Here is a 16,967-nt window from a genome sequence, read left to right on the forward strand (position 1 = left end):
GTTTGGCTATTAGGAATACACGTGTGGAATATTTGAGTACAGGTCTTTGTGTGAGCATCTTTTCATTTCTCTTGGGTAAAATTGTCAATTGGCCTGGAAAATCCCCTGGAGAAGGGAATGGCTAACCACTCCAGTATTCTTGCCTGGAGGATCCCATGGAAAGAGGAGCCACTTCCATTGACCAGGTTTCCTTGTCTAGACCGTTGAGGTATGGGGTTGCCTTCCTTGAGACCCTCCCTGGGGGTCAGTTTCTTGCTACTGTTTTGAAGATCTCCCTCAGTCACAATACTGGAAATGCCATTGTGGGGGACAAGTTTTTTCTGTGTCTCTGACGAAATACAGCAGGGATACCCTGCTGTTTTCTAATATATCCTCTGTCTAACATAAAGCTGGCCCTGTCTCCATCTTGATTTATTTCCAAACCTGCAGAATATCATCATTTCCACTACAAAGCTGTCAGACAGGAGCACCACAGTCCATGGAATTATCCATGCCAGAATACTGGAGGGGGTAGCCTTTCTCTTCTCCAGTGGATCTTCCTGACCCAGCAATCGAACCAGGGTGCCCTTCATTGCAGGTGGATTCTTTACCAGCTGAGCCACAGGGGAAGCCCAAGAATACTGGGATGGGTAACCTATCCCTTCTCCAGCGGAACTTCCTGACCCAGCAATCGAACCAGGATGGCCTGCATTGCAGGCAGACTCTTTACCAGCTGAGCTATCAGGGATTGAAGCATTTCACATTGTTGTTCAGTAGCTCAGTCATGTCCAACTCTTTGCAATTGCATGGACTGCAGCACGCCAGGCTTCCCTGTCCTTCACTATATCCTGGAGTTTGCTCAAATCCATGTCCATTGAGGCAATGATTCCATTCTACCATCTCATCCTCTGTCACCCCCTTCTCTTCTTTCCCTCAATTTTTCCCAGCATTAGAGTCTTTTCCATTGAGTCAACTCTTGGCATCAGGTAGCCAAAGTATTGGAGCTTCAGCTTCAGCATCAGTCCTTCCAATGAGTATTCAAGGTTGATTTGCTTTAGGATTGACTTACTGGATCTCCTTGCTGTCCAAGGGACTCTCAATAGTCTTCTTCAGTGCCACAGTTTGAAAGATTAAGTTCTTTAGCACTCAGCACTCTTTATAGTCCAACTCTCACATCCATACAGGACTACTGGAAAAACCATAGCTTTGATGATATGGACTTTTGTTTGCAAAGTAATGTCTCTATATTTTAACATGCTATCTAGGTTTGTCACAGCTTTTCTTCCATGGAGCAAGTATCTATTAATGTCATGGCTTCAGTCACAGTCCACAGTGGTTTTGGAGCCCAAGAAAATAAAGTCTGTCAGTGTTAACATTTTTTCCCCATCTATTTGCCATGAAGAGATGGGATCAGACTTCGTGGCAAATAGATGGGGAAACAGTGGAAACAGTGGTTGACTTTATTTTTCTGGGCTCCAAAATCACTGCAGATGGTGATTGCAGCCATGAAATTAAAAGACGCTTACTCCTTGGAAGGAAAGTTATGACCAACCTAGACAGCATATTAAAAAGCAGAGACATTACTTTGCCAACAAAGATCCATCTAGTCAAGGCTATGGTTTTTCCAGTGGTTATGTATGGATGTAAGAGTTGGACTATAAAGAAAGCTGAGCACCAAAGAATTGATGCTTTTGAACTGTGGTGTTGGAGAAGACTCTTGAGAGTCCCTTGGACTGCAAGGAGATCCAACCAGTCCATCCTAAAGGAGATCAGTCCTGGGTGTTCATTGGAAGGACTGATGTTGAAGCTGAAACTCCAATACTTTGGCCACCTTATGTGAAGAGCTGACTCATTTGAAAAGACCTGATTCTGGGAAAGATTGAGGGCAGGAGGAGAAGGGGATGACAGAGGATGAGATGGTTGGATGGCATCACCGACTCGATGGACATGGGTTTGGGTGGACTCTGGGAGTTGGTGATGCACAGGGGGGCCTGGTGTGCTGTGGTTCATGGGGTCGCAAAGAGTCGGACACGACTGAATGATTGAACTGAACTGAACTGATGGGGTCAGACACCATGATCTTACTTTTTGAATGTTGAGTTTTAAGCCAGCTTTTTGACTCTCCTCTTTCACCTTCAAGGAGATGCTCTTTAGATCCTCCTCGCTTTCTGCCATAAGGGTGGTGTCATCTGCATATCTGATGTTATTGATATTTCTAAAAGCAATATTGATTCCAGATTGAGCTTCATCCAGCCTGGCATTTTGTACCATGTACTCTGCATATAAATTAAATAAGCAGGGTGACAATATTAAAGCCTTGACGTACTCCTTTCCAAATTTTGAATCAGTCTGTTGTTCCATGTCTGGTTCTAACTGTTGCTTGTTGACCTGCATACAGCTTTCTCAGGAGGCAAGTAAGGTGATCTGGTAGTCCCATCTATTTAAGAATTTTCCACAGTTTGTTGTGATGCACAAAGTCAAAGGCTTAAGCATAGTCAGTGAAGCAGAAGTAGATGTTTTTCTGGAATTCCCTTGCTTTTTCTACGATCCAACAGATGGCAATTTGATCTCCGGTTCCTCTGCCTTTTCGAAATCCATGTTGTACATCTGGTGCTTCTCCGTTCATGTACTGTTAAAGACTAACTTGATGGATTTTGAGAATGACCTTGCTAGTGGGTGAAATGATCGCAATTGTTTAGTAGTTTGAACATTCCTTGGCATCGCCCTTCTTTGGGATTGAAATGAAAACTGACCTTTTCCAGTCCTGCGGGCACTGCTGAGTTTTCTAAATTTCCTGGCATATTGAATGCAGCACTTTAACAACATCTTCTTTTAGGATTTCAAATAGCTGCAATTCCATCACCTCCACTACCTTTGTTCGCAGCAATGCTTCCTAAGGCCCACTTGACTTCACATTTCAGGATGTTACATTTTGTTTCCTATTTGCATAACCAAATTCATAAAAATTTCCAAACTTGTGTTTCAGAAGCTGCAACAATTCGTATTCAATGTGGGTGCACCAAAAACGAGGCCCAAAATCTAAACATTTAAAATACCTACATTCCTTTAAAGACAGGTGTTTACAGTTTGAAGTGAAGCCAGGTGACTCCTGAGTCCCAGGTCACGGAGCTGCTTGGCTGGAGGTGTGGCTGAAACTGAGGCAGCCGCACCTTGAGGCCCTCTCCCTGCGTGGAGGGAGGGCCTGCCCCAAGGACGAGAAGAACAGGACCCTCAGGGGTCTCACAGTCTAGCAGGAAGGCAGGTACATTGCTTCAGGCAGCAAATATTTATCGAGGCTTTCCTTGGATCTCCGTGCTGGATACAAGCGACCAGCCCACAGAAATCCCTGCACTGGACTTACTTTCCCCGAAGGGGAAGGGCTAGGAGGCACCAAATAAACCCTCCCCATAACAACCCAGGACATTATACAGTGTGTTAGAAGGTGATGGTACTGTGATCAGATAAATGTAAATCCTGTAAGGGACTGGTACTGTGGGCAGCAACGGGGAGAGCTGCAAGTCACAGTATTGACCACAGCAACCAGGGTGGGCTTCATTGAGGAGGTGATATTTTCGCAAGGACATGAATGGGGAAAGAAGTCAGTACAGCAGACATCTGAGGTCAAGATATTGCTGAAGAGGGAACAGTGGGGATAAATGCTGGGGGCAGACACAGACAGGAGGCTGGGGCAGCTGGAAGCAGGGAGTAAGAGGTGAACAGAAAGCAGAGACTAGATACCGTGGCACTGGGTAAGTGTCTGTTCTGTCAGTGGACTGACAGGAACAAGCAGGAATCATAGGTGGTGATGGACAGGCCTGTGCCAGGCCTTTGAGGGAGGCAGAGGCAGTACAGGGGGAAAGATCAGAGACAGCTGAGGTGGGGCAAGCAAGGAGCAAGGAGGACACACTCAGCCTCTGAGTGAGGCTGACGGCCTCCCCTGGACTCGACACGCCCTTCCTACCTGTGCTTGTGTCCCCGACTCCATAGACGCCTGTGCTCCAGGCACAGCATCACAGACTCCACTAGCAGCCTGAGTTCATTCAACAGTCCATCATCTGGACACATAGTTGCGGGGCCAACACTCACTTGGTCCTTGGGAAATGTTCAGTGACCTGACCAGTGCTCTCAGGATCTTGACCCCAGTTCCACTGTGAGGTTACAACTGTGGCTGATGGGGAAATACAGTGACCCACACATGTGTAATGAACCTTGCAGCCTCTTTGATCAGGAGTTTCCAGAATTAGGGGTCATATGAAACATGCACTCCAATCCCCGCCCCCAAAGGGAAGAGAATCTTATTCCACAGATGTCCTGCTTACTCCATTTACCTGTGTCATTATTAACACAAAAGTAACTGGTCCAAGAAGGGATACCCTTTATTGACTAAGTACTTACCTTGAGTCCGGGTCCTTCATTCACTGAGGAAGTAATTCTAAGCAGAGACCAGACACTATGTCTCCTCCTACTGTGGCTAGTTTGCTTAGGGATGATGGGGGCTGTAACCTACAAGCAGATGCTGTGTGAATAAAGCGACAGGAGGATTTAAATTATAGGACTCTGGGAACACAGAAAAGAGTATTTGACCCCTGCCATATGTCCACGGGTGGGATGTGGTGTGGGTCTCTGGTCAGGACACTTTCTCAGGGTGGGGGGCAGTTCTTGAGGTGGCACTTTGATCATCCACAGGTTACACACACATGAGCAGAAGAGCACAGACCTGGACAAAGGTGGAGCCAGACAGACTTCCATTCCCACTTGTCTTCTGACCACCACGGCAGCTGGGTCATCTCCAGAACTGTCCTGAAGCCATTAAAAACACTTCCTGTGTCTCAGCTTGCGTCCCAATTCCTTTGGGACTGGTGGAGACATAACTGGGGTGTGGGGGTTGGTTACAAAGCCTCTCTGGTATGCAAAGTGCCTCCCTGCAGGGGAAGTTAAAGTCCTGCTTGGCTGTTGCCTCTGGGGCAAGCCTTTCCCACCAGTGGACTCCAGTTTTTTGGCTGCAAGGAAGCTCCTCCTAAGACACCCACACAAGGGCTCTTAGAACCCTTCAGGGTGACTTTGCCCTACTAGATACCTGCATTTCACAAGTGGACAGGAGATTGGGACAATGATGGCTCTCTTCTCATGGAACAACATCTGCATCTTGGTAACTGAAACAGAAGCCATGAATGTTGTTGTGACTGCAAAGAAGACTGACTTTGAACTCAAGAGGAACTAGGGCATGACTCCCAAATCCAGCTTTTACTGCATCAGCCACCTATGCTTGTTCAGCTTGTTTCCTTGTCTGTGAGAAGTCTAGGGTTCACCCTTACCCCTCTGGGTCTGTGGGGAATAAAACCCCATATACCCGGCTCCCACAATATCCATAAGTAGGCCCCAGGTGAGTTATTTACACTGCGCCTCCTGTAAGGGACACATCAGTGGGGATGGATGCATGCCAGAGCACCTGGGAGTCTACGCCATCCTCTGCCTGGGGTGGGGGTTGGGGTGGGGGTGGTGGAACTGGTGCTATGTCCAACTATTTAATTGTCTTTATATGCCACACACACACTTCATTTCATATTTAAGTGTGCTCTACTCAGAGGAGTTGTAGTGAATTAAGTCAGTCATCACAGTTGAATCTGTTGCAGGTAGAAGCAGCAGAGGGTTCGCTCCCTCCACTGGCCATCACAGGAACTGGCAGTTGCATCCAGGGGTTAATGACACCAGGTGGAGACACCTGAGGAATTGCAAGAAGGTGCTGTGACATTCCCTAGGAGGGTCCCCATACTGAGCTAGCAGCTCATCCTGGTTTCCCTGAAGACCACAGGGTCTAGTAAACAGAACACTTGCATAGGGAGGATGTGTTAATATACGTCCTCCTATCCTAAGAGAAATTCAGAGTATAGAGTGAAATATAATGAAAGTCTCATCAACACACAGTGCGTGGGTAGGGCAGCTCAAGTCCTGTTTCGTGTACTGGGTCACAGACACCGTAAAGTGACATTGTGAAATTTCCATGCTTCGGCTTATCCCTCCTCACTGTGAAGCAGGTGGTCACCCTGGATCCCTTTATGCTTCCAACGCTGTGACCAAATTCCAAAGGCCATATTCAAACACAACAATGGGCCCATATAAAGCAAGAGGAGAGCTTTTCTGTCTGTATCCTATTCTTAGTAAGGAAGCCTTTCCCAGACAAACTCATCAGATTGCACATCAGCTCATCGTGCAGCAGGGATTCAAAGTGAAATCTCCATCACCTTCCATTTGGCAAAAATATAAAATCTGTGAACTGTGCCTTTTCATCTAGGTACTCCCCAGGAAAAATGGAAATTGCTCTACCGAGCCTGACAGCTGAACATAAGAAGGAATCAGGCAGATGCAGAGGGAGGAAGGGCATGTAAGATGGAGGCAAAAGCAGGAGTGATATTGTGAAATCTGTGGGTGGGGAGGGGACGAGAGGGAGCGGGGGGTGGTGGGAGGGGACAGGAGTGAGCACACTAGCCATATGATGAACAGAGAGAGGTCTGGGTGGCTGGACTGTCAAATGGGGCGTGGAGCAGAGGGAGAGCATCTGGTGAAATCAGGCATTTGAGGGCAGACAAGACCTGCTGCGCCTAGTCCAGGAGGCTGGACAGTATCCTAAAAGCAGCAGGCAGCCCGTGCAGAGTTTTGAGCAGGGGTGTCATGTCCAGATTGCACTGAAGAAAGCTTTCCTTCCTCAGGCAGCAGGACATACCATGTGTTGGAAAGCATCAGGATTGCTGGTGCTTGTCAAGGAGAGAGATGAGGGTGACCTGGCCTAGGGAACTCACTGTGCTGAGGGAGAGAAGGAACAGAATCTTACTTAGACTTAGGAGGCAGAGAGGTGAGGCTTGATGATTGAGAGTGTGGTGAGAGAGGCAGCAGGCAAGGATGGCTTTAAGCATCTCTGGCCTAAGCAGCTGGGGAGAAGGCTGCCTTGCACTGAGTCAGGTAACAGTAAAGGAGGTGCAGCTGTGTGGGGAATGGGTGCAGTTTGGACATGTTGAATATTCCTTGTCTGTGGGACTCAAACACGTACTATCAGAATGACTTGGGGGAGCTGACCTAACTTCTCTGTGCCCATGATGCCTCATCTGTGATAGGGGGAAATGAAAATAATAATTTCCTGTTTCATTGTTTTAACTTAGGAGAATGTTCTCCTTTTACAAACAAGTGCTGTTTTACTGTCAGGCACACCCAGGTAAAATGGGAGTATCTAGTTATCCATTTATCTACTTGGTTTTACATAGCTGCTTTGTGTATTTTCACCATGTGGCAGGTATTGCCAACCATAAAAGAAAAATAAATTCAAAGGAACAAGTGTTTCTTATCACATGCATGCAGAACAGCAGTCCGTCAACCTGTCTTTCAGAGAAACAGCCCTCTTTAGACTCTCCAATCTTCCTCCAGTAGCTCTTGACTCCCTCCCGGGAGTGGGTAGAGGCCTTTGGGACCCAGTGTGTCTAACACACTTCACACTTCCCTGTGAAGGCATCTCCGGTGTCCCAGAAGTTGCCTAGCACTTGTTGAGTGCAGTCTCCCTGCAGCTCTGTCAGTTGACTAGGGAAGTCTGTAGTCAGGAAGAGAGTGCTAAGCCTGAAGTGTGGATCTGGAAACCATCACCCTGTGGTGTCGAGCTGGGAGGTGATGAAGCCACAGATACCTAGATTTGAATCAAGGTCCCACTGCTTATTCCTTCTGTGACTGTGGGCAGGTTACTTACATTCTCTGTGACTCAGTTTCCTCAACTGAAGAGGATAGTGATCCTATTCTGCCATAATGACTCCTTTTTGCTGCCTTCATTTAGATTACAAAAAAAAAAAAAAATACCTTTTGAGAACTATACAGTGATGTTCAAGTGTCTATTAATTACTTCCAGAGTAAAAACGGAACCTGTCAACCAAGACATGAAAAGATGCTCAACCTCGCTCATCATGAGAGAAATGCAAATCAGAACCACAATTAGGTATCACATCACACCGGTTAGAATGGCCATCTTCAGAAATCTACACACAATAAATGTTGGAGTGGATGTGAAGAAAAGGGAATCCTCCTATACTGTTTGTGAGGATGAAAATTGATACAGCCGCTATGGAAAGCAATATGGACATTTCTTTTAAAACTGGAAATAAAACTACCACGTGCTGTGCTGTGCTTAGTCGCTCAGTTGTGCCCAACTATTTGTGACCCCATGAACTGTAGCCCACCAGGCTACTCTGCCCATGGGGATTCTCCAGGCAAGAATACCGAGGTGGGTTCTTATGCCCTCCTCCAGGGAATCTTGCCAACCCAGGGATCGAAACAGGTCTCCCACATTGCAGGTGGATTCGTTATTTTGTGAGCCACCAGGGAAGCCCATAAATACTGGAGTGGCTAGCCTATCCCTTCTCAAGGAGTTCTTTGTGACCCAAGATTTGAACCGGATTCTCCCACACTTCACATGGATTCTTTACCAGCTGAGCTACCAGGGAAGCCCATAAAACTACCATACAACCCAGAAATCCCACTATTGGGCATACACCCTGAGAAAACTATAATTCAGAAGGACACATGTACCTAAATGTTCCTTGCAGCACTATCTACAATATCCAGGACATGGAAGAAACCTAAATGTCTGTCGATGAATGGATAAAGATGTTGTGGTACATGTATACAATGGAATATTAATCAGTTATTAAAGGGAATGAATTTGAGTCATTTCTGTGAATTGGATGAAGCTAGAGCCTGTTATACAGAGTGAAATAAATCAGAAAGAGAAAAACAAGTATTGTAGGTTAACACCTATATGTGAAATATATAAAAAACGGTACTGATGAAACTATTTGCAGGGCAAGAACATTCTCAAATATGAACAACATAATTATGGACACAGCAGGGGAAGGAGAGGGTGGAATGAATTGAGAGAATATCACTGAAATATACAGATTACCATGTGTAAAATAGAGAGCAAGTGGCAAGTTGCTGTATAGCACAGGAAGTTTAGCTTCGTGCTTTGGAATGACCTAGAGGGATGGTGTTGAGGGGTCGAAGTGAGGTTCAAGAGTGAGAGGATATATGTTTACTTATAGCTGATTCACCCTTGTCCTACAGCAGAAATTAGCACAGCATTGTAAAGCAATTATAATCCAATTTTTAAAACGGGGAGGGGGGGCGGTGTTTGAACCTCACTATCTATAGACTTATCTACTGAGACAGGCATGAAAGATGGTCATATTTATGGTGCTGACAAAGTTCAACTTTACCTGAGCTATAAAAAAACTCATGTTCCCAAAATGACTTAATGCAAAGCACCACCCTTCCCCTTCTGACTTCAATAAGACATATTCTAAGTCTCCAGTGACTACTATGTTTACCTACTACAAGGTCAAGTACAGACTTGCTTCCTTGTCATTAAAGGGCAGACACAGACCATCCAACTCCTTGTTTTCTGTCTCATGACTAGTAACAGAGATTAAAAGTCAGTTGTCCCAAAACTAGCTAGTCACTGCTGCTGCTACTGCTAAGTCACTTCAGTCGTGTCCGACTCTGTGCGACCCCATAGACGGCAGCCCACCAGGCTCCCCGGTCCCTGGGATTCTCCAGGCAAGAACACTGGAGTGGGTTGCCATTTCCTTCTCCAATGCATGAAAGTGGAAAGTGAAAGCGAAGTTGCTCAGTCGTGTTCGACTCCTAGCGACCCCATGGACTGCAGCCTATCAGGCTCCTCCGTCGATGGGATTTTCCAGGCAAGAGTACTGGAGTGGGGTGCCATTGCCTTCTCCAAGCTAGTCACAAAGATAATTATTTCCTCTTCTCTTGAGGCTGCTTTCCCCTAACCATTTTCCCACCTGCAAATGTCCCCACTGTAACTTCTCTACTACTCTCTATGGAATGAAGTACAATGCAAAACCTTGCTGACAGTCTGATCTTCAGGTCTCTGGTGCTCTCCCAATTGCAATGGGTAGAATAAAGTCAGTGTCTTTATTAGTTTGCTTTTACTCTTTCTCAGTGTCTTACCTTTAACAACCGGTAGAAAAAAAAAATTCAAGTAACACCAGCTGCTCCTCACATAGACAGGCAACAACACAAATTACTGGGCAAACAGGGAGAAGCCCCTGCCTTCTAACCCCAAGAGCCGACCATCACCAGGTGTCATCTGTGAGGGCATCTCCAGTACCCGACAACTCTTCTTGTGACTCCAGAAGTGATTGTCCCTTCTATCCTCCAAGCTGCTGGGAGAGATGCTCCAGGCACACGGCTGAGAGGGCCCGAAACTACCTTACCTCCTCCGAATCCCCTCCACCCTTCTGCCGCTGTCCCCAGGGACAACCTACTTTTCTTCAGGCCACTCCCGGTTCCCTCTCAATCCATCACAACCAAGGGAATATGCAGAAAGGTCCTTCTATAAGGAGGGAAGGGGTAAATGTCCCATCTTTTCGATGTCAAAGCCAGGCCCACAGACTCCTCCCCTGTGAAGGGCAGGTAGCTGCTATAGGACCTTGGATGACTCCTCCTCTCAGTGGTCTATACTCTTCTATTCCACACACACTGAGAATGGGAGGCCGACCCACCACTCCAGGCTTCTCGACTGGCCTGAGGATGGGAAGCACTGCATTGGCATCCTGCTGGTGAGAATCTGGTCCTGAGAAAGAACATGTGAAAATGAGAGGTAGAGAGAGGGACAGACATGCAGACAGAGGGAGACATATATTGCTTGAGGAACGACCAGGTGTGCGTTAGTGTCACAGGACCACAATCCTCTTTAGCCAACTGGGATCCCTTCTCTCTCAGAACAGTTCTTTTCCACAGACGCCCCACCTCTTCAGTATCAGATGGCGGTTGGACAGTTTGTATATGACTTATTTCTCTTTCTCTTGATGGGGATTACCATTTTTAAGCTATACTGGATCTTCCTATGGACATTGGTTGATCTGGGATAATTGGGCTTGAATTGGTGTTCACCAGGTTGAAAAGTAGGCTCTTTCCTTGGCATCACCTCCCTCTCCACCTCATGCCACACTTGACAAAATGAGACAAAATAAAGAAGTATTTTCAGGGGAAATGTGTTTCCCGTATTGAAATCATCACAGGTGTTCTTTCTCAAGAGTATGTGAGTTAGACCTTGATGTGACATAGGAATAAGTACATATTTTAATAGGCTCCTTGAGTCCTACCTTAGTGTGCAATACTTTTAAAAACTTTTATCTCCTGAATCGACAAGAGGCAGTGTATAGTAATTTAAAAAGGAAGGTATCTTTGGTTATCTGGTTTTCTGGACTACAGCTGATCCTGGACGGTAGACCTCTGCTGTGGTACGAAATTTTGATATATGATTAGTTACAGGTTTCCATTTGTATTTCAATTGTTGTTGATTAGTCCCTAGGTCGTGTCCCATTCTTTTGCGACCCAACAGACTGTACCCACCAGGTTTCTCTGTCCATGGGATTTCCCAGGCCAGAATACTGGAATGGGTTGCCATTTCCTTTTTCAGGGGATCTTCATGACCCAGGGATCAAACTCCACTCTCCTGCATTAGCAGGTGGATTCTTTACCACTGAGCCACCAGGGAAGCCCTTGTATTTCCAATACCATTGCCTTATATCTGACATACCTCTATTGGGTGTATTACATACGTCTGTGCCTGGGTGTTAGGCTTGCTTTACTTGTTTCTTTAGTCAAAAACAGAAAAGTGAAGTGGCTTGGCTTGCTTAAGTCTCTCAGGGTACCAGCAACAGAGAAGAGGTATAAAAAGAAAGGATTTCCTTAATTTAAGGAAAAGAATTTTCACAACTCCCTCTCAGTTAGTTCAGTTCAGTCGCTCAGTCATGTCTGACTCTTTGTGACCCCATGAACTGTCCATCACCAGCTCCCGGAGTCCACCCAAACCCATGTCCATCGAGTCCATGATGCCATCCAACCACCTCATCCTCTGTCGTCCCCTTCTCCTCCTGCCCTCAATCTTTCCCAGCATCAGGGTCTTTTCAAATGAGTCAACTCTTCACATCAGGCGGCCAAAGTATTGGAGCTTCAGCCTCAGCATCAGTCCTTCCAATGAACACCCAGGACTGATCTCCTTTAGGATGGACTGGTTGGATCTCCTTGCAATCCAAGGGACTCTCAAGAGTCTTCTCCAACACCACAGCTCAAAAGCATCAATTCTTCGGTGCTCAGCTTTATTTATAGCCCAACTCTCACATCCATACATGACTACTGGAAAAACCATAGCCTTGACTAGACGGACCTTTGTTGACAAAGTAATGTCTCTGCTTTTTAATATGCTGTCTAGGTTGGTCATAACTTTCCTTCCAAGGAGTAAGCATCTTTTAATTTCATGGCTGCAATCACAATTGGCAGTGATTTTTTGAGTCCAGAAAAACAAAGTCAGCCACTGTTTCCATTGTTTCCCCATCTATTTGCCATGAAGTGATGGGACTGGATGCCATGATCTTAGTTTTCTGAATGTTGAGCTTTAAGCCAACTTTTTCACTCTCTTCTTTTACTTTCATCAAGAGGCTCTTTAGTTCTTCTTCACTTTCTGACATAAGGGTGGTGTCATCTGCATATCTGAGGTTATTGATATTTCTCCTGGCAATCTTGATTCCAGCTTGCGCTTCCTCCAGCCCAGTGTTTCTCATGATGTACCCTGCATATAAGTTAAATAAGCAGGGTGGCAATATACAGCCTTGACGTACTGCTTTTCCTGTTTGGAACCAGTCTGTTGTTCCAAGTCCAGTTCTAACTGTTGCTTCCTGACCTGCATACAGATTTCTCAAGAGGCAAGTTAGGTGGTCTGGTATTCTGATCTCTTTCAAAATTTTCCACAGTTTATTGTGATCCACACAGTCAATGACTTTGGCATAGTCAATAAAGCAGAAATAGATGTTTTCCTGGAACTCTCTTGCTTTTTTGGTGATCCAGCAGATGTTGGCAATTTGATCTCTGGTTCTTCTGCCTTTTCTGAAACCAGCTTGAACATCTGGAAGTTCATGGTTCATGTATTGCTGAAACTGGCTTGGAGAATTTTAAGCATTACTTTACTAGCGTGTGAGATGAGTGCAATTGTGCGGTAGTTTGAGCATTCTTTGGCATTGCCAAAGAAGAAGGGAATGGCAAACCATTTCAGTATTCTTGCCTTGATAACCCCATGAACAGTATGAAAAGGCCAAAAGATAGGACACAGAAAGATGAACTCCCCAGGTTGGTAGGTGCCCAATATGCTACTGGAGATCAGTGGAGAAATAACTCCAGAAAGAAAGAAGGGATGGAGTCAAAGCAAAAACAACACCCCATTGTGGATGGGACTGGTGATAGAAGCAAGGTTTGATGCTGTAAAGAGCAATATTGCATAGGAACCTGGAATGTTAGTTCCATGAATCAAGGCAAATTGAAAGTGGTCCAACAGGAAATGATGAGTGAACATCGACATTCTAGGAATCAGCAAACTAAGATGGACTGGAATGGGTGAATTTAACTCAGATGGCCATTATATCTACTACTGTGGGCAAGAATCCCCTGGAAGAAATGGAATAGCCATCATAGTCAACAAAAGAGTCTGAAATGCAGTGCTGCTGCTGCTGCTAAGTCACTTCAGTCGTGTCCGACTCTGTGCGACCCCGTAGATGGCAGCCCACTAGGCTCCTCTGTCCCTGGGATTCTCCAGGCAAGAACACTGGAGTGGGCTGCCATTTCCTTCTCCAAAGCATGAAAGTGAAAATTGAAAGTGAAGTCGGTCAGTCGTGCCCTACTCTTAGCGACCCCATGGACTGCAGCCTACCAGGTTCCTCCATCCATGGGATTTTCCAGGCAAGAGTACTGGAGTGGGGTGCCATTGCCTTCTCCCTGAAATGCAGTACTTGGATGCAATCTCAAAAACGACAGAATGATGTCTGTTCATTTCCAAGACAAACCATTCAATATCACGGTAATCCAAGTCTATGCCCTGACCAGTAACGCTGAAGAAGCTGAAGTTGAACAGTTCTATGAAGACCTACAAGACCTTCTAGAACTAACACCCCAAAAGATGTCCTTTTCATTATAGGGGACTGGAGTGCAAAAGAGGGAAGTCAAGAAACACCTGGAGTAACAGGCAAATTTGGCCTTGGAATACAGAATGAAGCGGGGCAAAAGCTAATAGAATTCTGCCAAGAGAATGCACTGGTCATAGCAAACACCCTCTTCCAACTCTCTATGAAAGGGGTTTGGTCTCCTGCCTAGAACTCATTGCTATTCAATGAAATCTTTCGTGAGTGCTCATTATAAGAAAGCAATGATTCTACTGTTTTTACTTGAATATTGGCTACATTTAAAATTATGCTTGAGATTGTGTGAAATAGGTAAGTAAAACTACAGATTCCAGTGATCCATTTTCTTTACCCTGCATGTGGGTGCAGTACAAGCTCAGTGTAAACCATCAGTTTGGGTGAGTACAATGTGCCCTGCAAGGAAATTTTGTTTATAAAGTGGAGAGACTGGATGTGCTATCAGGAAATCTATACTTTGTTCAGCAGATTATTTATCTAATAAAAGATGACATAGAGCCAAGGGAATGTATAAGGTGGTGATTGTGAGTGAAAATACGTGACAACATTGAGAGAGACAGAGAGTGGTGTAATGAATAGTGCAGAGACCATTACATTTTAACAGACATACATGAAAAATGGCTAGGACCACTACCAAACAGTGTGACCTTGAGTAAGATGCTCACCCTCTCTGATCCTCGGTTCCCTTGTCTGCAAATGGGGTATTATATGTAATCCCACCACCAGGTGAAGATATTCCTCATGGCCTGATCCCAGCCTCAAATGGCTCCCAAGGCCAAGGCTCTCATCACACTTGTTTCACTATTGTCTTCAGTCTGGCTTCCTGCCCACCCGACTGTGAGCTCCTTTAGGACCCTTTTGCCAAAGGTGCTCAGAACACGTTTACCATCTTATGAGTGATGATAAAGTGAGGTTCACAGAGCAGTGCAGCTGCTGTTATGCTGTCAATTTGTTGCAAACAACACATAGGAAACAGGTGGCTAGAGCAAACTTCTCCACTCAGTTTTCTGTTACTCCAGGGCTGTTTATGCTTTTTATCCCCATATTGTCCAGAAGCTTATTGTATGAGAGTAACCCCCTCATTTCCCCTTCCTAGTGCATAATCATTATAGCAGCTGTTTCTCAACTGAATTTTCAGTGAGGGAACCCTGAAAATCCTTGGCTCAAATTTTGGTTCCTTTTAGCGGGTGAGGGGCATCCTGTCTTCTGTCCCCACTCTGACAGGAGTGTCTAGTGTCTGTCTCTTCCCACTTGACTTCCCCTTTATTCTGTATCTTCGACACTCGTTTACCTCCTGAGACTGAGGTCTGTCCTAGCTATGGCTGCTTTCAGCACTGTGCTGAACTAGGTGGCACTGGGGGGTTGAATACTGGCTGGTTGGATACAGCTCAGAGAGCTGGGCTACTTTATTTCAAGGGTGAGAGGTATAGCTTCCACGCAGGCTGCCATCAGCAGGATGGACGGTTTGAACCTGCTGATCAGTGTCCTTGGGCAAGTCCACATGAGCTCTGTCACTTTGCTCTCCTCATCTTCCTCTTGCATCCTTAGCTGCTTCTACTCCTTACCCTCCCCTGTGCCCTCCTTTGTGCTCCCACTGCTCTCTGTGTACAAGTACACTGTGCCTGAGCCCGCCCAGTCTCCTGACTTCATGTTGTGTGATTGTCAGTTACCTTTCTGATTAGACCTCTTTGAGGAGTTTTCTCTTCACTCACAGTCCATGGTGGATGCCCCATTACAGTAAGCATCATGAGTCTCCTTTTATTCTTTTTCCTGTCTTTTCTGCCCCCCCCCCTTTTTTTTCCTTTTTTGAGGAATCCACATGGTATTGTGGGTAAGGACACTAGCTCTGACTCAGATAACCTTCCTTCCCACCTAATTCTTCCACTTGTTATCACATCATCTTGAGAAATTAAATTGGCCCACTGTGCTATACTAGCCTCACCTGAAAATGGGTGAATTATTCTTAATAACAACATGAACTGAGCAGGTTGTTTTGTGAGTGTTGAATGAGGTTTGTAGAAATGTGTGGCATGTTCCCTGTTGTAACAAATACTGAGCTGCCATGGGGCAGGTTGCAGGTCAGGCCTTACCCTCAAGTTTCAGGAAGCACTTCAAGGTCACATTAGACATCTGTGTCCAACCCTAGAGGCTCCTTCTTTCTCAGCCACAGTCCCCGAGCTTTTCCCTCACAGCTAGACGAACCCCCACCAGGAAGCTGGTTTTTCTGTTACACCTCTCCCACCTTGGAACCACTCACAGACTTCATCTTCTATTGTGTGGATGATTCAGTTCCTCACAGTTTTGTCCTCAGATGGATTGGGGCTGCTCCTATTGCAAGGGGATGTCCAGGACTGATAATAAGGATGTGATGTTTCCCTGCTCCCCCATGGCATGGAAACTCTCTGGGATCTGTGCCCAAACTCCTCTCCCCATGTCATCACCCTCCATCCCACAGTTCACAGTTTACACTCAAGCTTGGTTCCAGTGCAGGCCCTACCAGCCCAGGCAGTCTCCTTCAGCCTCAAATTCCTTATCTGTAAAATGGCAATAACTCTATCTGTTGGTGAGGTTTATTGGGAGGCCTATCAGAGATAACAGATGTAAAACACCTAGCGCCCATGACCTGGCAGGTGGAAGGCACTAAATAAATGGCTGTGTCCTCTATCTATCAGCTTCTTTAATGGACAGCATCTAGTGCAGGATAATATGGTGACTCAGCCAATGTCTTTGGATTGGACTGAGAAAGATGTGACATACTGGGGGTGTATTAGTCAGGCTTCTCAAGAGACACACAGCCAATTGAGAGAGACTTATTTTAAGGAATTGGATCATGGCCTCATGAGTGCTGACAGTTCTGATATCCTTAGGGCAGGTCGGCTGCCTGGAAATCCAGAGGCCCAAATCTGCAGAGCAGGCCAGCAACTGAGTCTCATGCAGGGTTTCTCAGGCTGTAGTCTTGAGCCT

The sequence above is a fragment of the Bos indicus x Bos taurus genome, chromosome X, assembly GCF_003369695.1.
Source record: "Bos indicus x Bos taurus breed Angus x Brahman F1 hybrid chromosome X, Bos_hybrid_MaternalHap_v2.0, whole genome shotgun sequence".
In the NCBI taxonomy this organism is placed as follows: Eukaryota; Metazoa; Chordata; class Mammalia; order Artiodactyla; family Bovidae; genus Bos; species Bos indicus x Bos taurus.